A 6,706-nucleotide genomic window follows, 5' to 3' on the forward strand; every position below is an offset into this window, starting at 1 on the left:
ACAAGGCGTGGGAGCACCACTACTTGCGGGTACTACCCCAGCAGGACCCAAGGAAAGAGCGAAGCTCGTCCAGTGGCTGGAAGGAGAGTTAGAGGGACCAGCGGTCAAAAAGTGAGCAGTGGAGAGTCTCTAAGCAGAGTGAGGCAGAATGGCATCTGGTGGCTTGGGGTAAAGGTGGCAGTGGTAAAGTCCCACTGGAGGCAGAGGATGGAAGAATATGCCCTGTTTAGAGGGAGGAGAGAAAGAGTTGACCTGCAGAGGAAGAGGCATAACTTTTCCGTGAAGAGAAAGTGAGGGAATGGACCTGTCTGTAAGGTAAATGCAGAGAGGTGGAAGGGAGAACATGAGGAGAGGATGTAGAAGGAGATGGGGCAGGCCGTGGACAGAGATAGGTGGTGAAAGGAGGTAGAGACTAGGTAAAAAGGAAACGAGAAAGACAGAAAATAACCTTGTGGGGAGTAACTAATGGGAAGCTGGGAAATGTGAAATAGGGCGATAGGTGGGGGGGGAGAGAGAGAGAGAGGGGTAGAGGGAGTGAGGAGAGAGAGAGAGAGAGAGAGAGAGAGAAAGAAAGTAGGTGGGAATATGCCAAGACCCTGTGGGAAGTGGGGAAGTGGAGCAGGGGCTTTGGGGGAAAGAGGTAAGAGCCCACGCCAAGGCAGGACAAAGAAGAATAGGCCCCTCGAGCGAGAAGTCCTTCTGGGGAGAGTCAGAGAGGGAAACAGCCCAAACGTGAGAGAGACAGGCCTGTTGAAACATAGAGGAAGGCATTGTGGGTGATGAAGGAGGTGGAAGGAAAGGAAGAGGGGAACCCAGTGAGATGGGAGATCTCTGTACCGGGTGACAGGGAGGGGGGTCCCTGTGACAGTTTATGAGAGTGTGCTCATGGCTTAGGTAATTGGGTAAAGGGATGTCTGAGAATCATTTGACGGAGGCTGTGAACTGGGTGACTGGGTGATCAGATTGGATAATGGTGTGTGGGGGTTGGTGCTGAGGTTCATGAGCAGCAGACTGGGTGATTACTTGGACATCGAGTAGCTGTTTATAAGGATCATGTGATAATTATCTGGCGATCTGGTGGTTAAATCTGAGGATCAGATGGTTATGCCTGGTAATCTATTGGTTATGGTTAGGGATTAGGTGATTGTGTCTGGTGATTAGGTGGTCCATGCTGAAAATCAGAAGCTTCCATCTAGTGACCTGGTGACTAGCCCCGAGGATCAGGTAGTTGTGCTTGGGGTACGAGTGGTTTCCCTGGGGTTTAGATGATAGTGTCTGAGGATAACATGAGAACTGGAAACTCTAATTTTCCCAGCAGGAGAGTGGGCAAGTGACATTGGTCATAATTCTCGTAAACAGGAAATGAAACATATAACCAATAGACCACAATCTAGAAACTGTCCCCACAGGAAGTCAAAATTCTGACTGCTAAGGAATTGAAACTAAAGTAAGTAGTTTCACATTCTTCAGAAAGGGGGGCTTCCTGTCTCTAACGGTCATGGCTTTAACTGGAGCTGTCCAGCAATGATGGGATTGGGGTGGAGAACGTAGTCCAGGACCTGAGGGCAACTGGAGGGGGAATGGGAGCAGAGACGATGAAGCCCAAGTGAGTCACCAGAATGAGGCAGGCTGAAGACCTAATGTAAAAACACAGAGAGAAGGAAAAGGACTAACATATTTGGCCCTGTGAGCCAACTCTCCATTCTACCAAATCAAAACCTAACCTCCACCTCAACTTCTTTTTCCAGAACATCTCCATGTTCCTTAGCTCCCTTTATATTCCGAAATGTTGCAGCTGTACAAAACATGGTTTAGACTGCACTGAGAGTATTGTGAGCAGTTCTGGTCATTGCAGTACAGGCAGCATTAGAAAGGAAAGACTCACCATGATGTTGCCTGTATTGGAGGGCGATAGTTATAAGGCAGGATTGAATAGACTAGGATTGTTCTCTCTGGAAGAAAGGAAGCTGAGGGGTGACTTTAAAGAGGTTTAGAAGACTATACGGGGCATAGATAGCAAGAGTCTCTTTCTCAGAGCAGGTGTGTCTAGAGCACAAGAAGTGACAGAATTTAAAGGGGATCGGGGGGCAGTGGTAAGTTTCTCACACAGATGGTGCTGAGTATGTGCATCGAGCTAGTGGCAGATGCAAGTACAATATTAAAAGGCATTTGGACAGGTACATAGGTAGGAAAGGAGTAGGGGGTTGTGAGCTTAATGCAGGTATTATGTTACTGATGAAGATAGGAATCATGGTTGGCAGAGAGAAGATGGACAGAAGGGTCTGCTTCTGGGCTGTATTACTTGATGACTAGGGTTGAGCTCTCAAGCTTTGATTTGACAAACTCATTGACTGACCTGCTCCAGGCCAGGGAACTTCAAAAATTCAAAAGCTCCTTCTCATCTTAGAGAGAATCCCCAGACTGCTCAATCAGGGGAAGCACCCACCTTCGGCGAGATTACCTAGAATGACAAAGCTACAGGCCTTTCAGCCCATCTAGCCTGTGCAGAACTCTTATTCCACCTATTCCCATCGACCTGTCACCTGGACCATATCCCTCTGCACCCCTCACATGCACATACTTATCCAAACTTCTCTTAAATGTTGAAATCAAATCCACATCCACCCCCTCCCCGGCAGCTCCCCACAATCTCATTCTTCTAACCACTAGAGAACAGCGGTTTTGTCCACCAAAATCTATTAGATGGCAAACCTCTCATCCACAAAGCCTGTGGATCTGCATCGCACTCCCTCCATGGCAAGTGCATCCTCTTTTAGTTAAGGAGATAGCGCCGATGACCAATGGCGATGCTTTGCAGACAGCTTACGAAACTACTAGATACTCTAGTAGCACATCCAAAATGCTGGAGGAACTCAGCAGGCCAGGCAGCATCCATAGTAAAAAGTATGGTCGACGTTTCGGGTCAAGACCCTTCAGCAGGACTGATACTCTAGTAGATTTACTTCTTCTAAACTGCGATCATTGCAGTGTGTAGCCTGTAATTTTCCTTTTAAGGACGTATATTTGAACCGACTTAACAATCTGGTACTTTTGCGATCTCCTGGGGGAATTTGGCAAACTATACTCTTGAGAGTGTAGGCTTGGCAGGGGCAGATGTTGCTGTGTCGAGGCCTAATGGTGGGAGATGAGTCTACGGTCAGCTCCATGACTCTGTGCTGAGGACAAGAGGTGAACCCGTGGTCTGTGCCGATTAAAGTGTTGAGCAGGATTAAAATCATCGAGGATGAGAGCAGAAAATGAACCGGGGTGTTCAGTGACGTCTGCCTGCATTTGGCCAGTCTCCCTCTCTTCTCGCTACGACTGTCGTGCGGGAGGTGCGGGAGTCCTGGGTTCCATGACGCCAGGTTCGGAAGCAATTGTTGCCTGCGATCCTCAGGCTCCTGGTTGGGCTTCACTCACCTCAGTGCTGGACAGGATCTGCAGCTGTGGACTCTCTGTCAGGGACTCTGCAGTTCAACTTCCATGTGTCTCTTCACTTCTTTATTACTTGCATGTTTTTGTCGTCTTTTGCAAATTGGATTTTTACTGATTTCTATTGTGTTTCTTTGTTTTGAAGCTGAATCTCAAGGTTGTATAATGATATACACATAATTTAATAATAAATTTGAACTTTGAGTGGTGTTGCAACATGTAACCTACTGGCAATACCTGTGTGAGGACAATTGCTTGAGTTGTTTAAAAATTGAACAATGTAGGTAGACATTTTTTTTTAGATGGAGGGAAACATGAAAAGATAGATGAGGCAAATTGTAACCAAGGTCTGACTGCAGCAGGCTTGAAGGCTGAAGGATCTGCTCCTTTTCCTGGAGAAGAATGAGGCATACCCCAGGACGCAGCTGGAAGAGTTACCTAGTAGCAGCAGAGTAAGGAATGGGAACTTAACACAGCTTGATCTTCAGTGAATTCAGTGAACTCCCTCTACAAGTTTGCAGATGACACCATCGTAGTGGGCTGTATCTCAAATGACAATGAGTTGCAGAGCAGGAAGGAGGTAGAGAGCTTAGTGCCGTGGGGTCATGACACCAAACTTTTCCTGTAAACTTCAGGAAGGGGGATGGTGCACGTGCTCCTGTCTACATCACTGGCGGTGAGGTTGAGGGCGTTGAGAGCATCAGATTCCTCGGAGTGAAAATCACTCCTGTCCTGTTCCAAACATATAGAGGTCATGGCCAAGAAACCTTACCAATGCCTCTACTTCCTCAGGGGACGAAAGACATTTGGCATGTTAACATCAATCCTTGCCAATTTTTACCGAGGCACCACAGAAAGCATCCTATCTGGATACATCATGGCTTGATACGACAACTGCCCTGTACATGACCACAAGAAACTGCAGAGAGTTGTGGACACAGCTCAGCACATCACGGAACCCAGCCTCCCCTCCGTGGACTCTGTCTATGCTTCTGTCTGCCTCAGTAAAACAGCCAGCATATTTAAAGACCTCGCCCACTCCAGACATTCTCTCTGCCCTCCTCGTCTATCATGCGGAAGATACAATAGCCTGAAAGCATGTACCACAAGGCTCAAGGTCAGCTTTGCCACTGTTATAGGACTATTGAATTGTTCCCTATGATAAACTGAACTCTTGACCTCACAATCTACCCTGTTATGACCTTGCACCTTATTGTTTACCTGTGCTGTGCTTTACTCTGCATTGTTATTGTCTAACCTTGCACTACCTCAGTGCACTGTGTAATATTCTGATCTGTATGAACAGCATGCAAGACAAGCTTTTCACTGCATCTTGGTACGTGTGATAATAAGAAACCAATATCGATAGCAAGACATTAGGGACTGTTATCGTCAAAGGTTCAGCACTGAGCCCTTGCAGCAGATATCAAGATGAGCCTCAAAGCAAGTGGAGCGATGGAGTGGTCTGGTGAAAGATTTGCAAAATAGTTGCCGAGCACTTGGCTGATGAATGATAGGGAGTTAGCTTACACTCTTTAAGGATGTCATTTTGAAAAGGGTTTCGGATAAGGGCAAAGGAGGTTAGCAGAGGAGTGGAAGTGCTTAGAATTTCAGTGTGGTGGGGCAGGTCTGTCCTTTGAGTTAATACGGACACTTACCAGCACTGTCCCACAGGGGAAGGGTTAGAAGGTGCTATCCACAAGTATCTGGTGTCAGTGGCAGGTCACAGACTGAGTTGGCTGCCGTTTGGTGCCTCAACGCACCTGTTGGTACAAAGAAGGTGAAGAATTGGAGAAATGTGACTCGGTTAATGAATCTTCAGGGAAGTCTGACCCAGTGGAGGGGCTGCTTCATTCCACGAGAGCACTGAGTATTGCTGTAATGTACTGACGTAGAAACAAGATTGAAGTTATATTTGGGTTTATTAAGCCCAAATGACTGGGAGGGTCTATACTGTACCGGGAGGAAGGCACCCATCCCTCTTCCAACTGCTCCTCCTTATCTCTCGCAGTCTTCCAAACATACCCAGCAACATTGAGTTGTATTGAGAGTGACTCCCAGTGGCCAATTGTTGACAGTTACTCAAGTGTAGAGTGTTGCCACTGTGGTTGGAGACAGACGACCTTTCTGTATTGAAAAGCAGGGTGCACAGTGCGTTCATCTATATCAGGTGGAGTTTTGCTGCATCATACACAGTGTCCAGTATCGAGTATCAAGTATGGCGCTCTGAACTCAATAGAACACCCTGTACCACATAGTTTCCCCTTTACTCTGTGTGATTTCCTTTATCTGTCAAGGTGAGAGCTTGGGTTTAGTTGTACCCAGTGATTTGTGACCAGTGAAGTACTCTGTATCCAGTGGACTACCTGCATCTGGTGTTCCTGTTTCACCCAGTGGGTTCTTATGAGTTTCCCATATCTATTAGGCTTTCCTGTTCCCAGTGGAGTCCCCCCACAAGGAGGCTCTGCCTATACTGTATTCAGTGGATTGTTTTACAGCCAGTGAATTTCCCTGCATCCAGTGGCCACTCTGGTGAGCCTAGCATCCAGCGCATTGCCCAGGATTCTGTTGTTTCTCCTGGAGCCAACCTGCCCCTCACACTTTCAGTGTTTCCTATTTTTTCAGATGTAAATTAATCCCTGTTGCCAGGACATTGACTGCTATTGATTGGCTGGCACTACTCTGTTGCTGGGGTGCTGGCAAATTTCTACAGATGTACCATGGAGAGCATTCAGACAGCATGCATCACCGCATGGTGTGGAGGCTCCTGTGCAGAGGGGTTCAGACTCAGTCAGATCCATCGCGGGCACAAGCCTCCCCACCATCTTCAAAAGGCAGTGCCTCCAGAAGACAACATCTGTCATTAAGGACACGCACCATCTGGGACGTGCCCTATTCTCATGATTACCATCAAAGAGGAGCTCCAGGAGCCTGAAGACCCACACTCAATGTTTTAGGAACAGCTTCTTTCCTTCTGCCATCAGATTTCTGAGCAGTTTGCCAACCCATGAACACTGCTTCCCTATTCTTCTTTTGCACTATTTGTATTTTATTATGCAATGTAACCTATAGTAATGTTTTATATCTTGCACTGTCCTGCTGCCACAAAACAACAGCGGTCACAACATATATCAGTGACAATAAACTTGATTCTGATTGCCCAACTGTTTCCAGGTTGTTGGCCTCGAAAGATCCTTGGCATAAAAAATTAACTGCTTCCCTTATCATAAATACAGCCTGACCATCTGAGTAATTCTAGCTATTCTAGTTTTGC

Source organism: Mobula birostris, chromosome 2 (genome assembly GCF_030028105.1).
Source record: "Mobula birostris isolate sMobBir1 chromosome 2, sMobBir1.hap1, whole genome shotgun sequence".
In the NCBI taxonomy this organism is placed as follows: Eukaryota; Metazoa; Chordata; class Chondrichthyes; order Myliobatiformes; family Myliobatidae; genus Mobula; species Mobula birostris.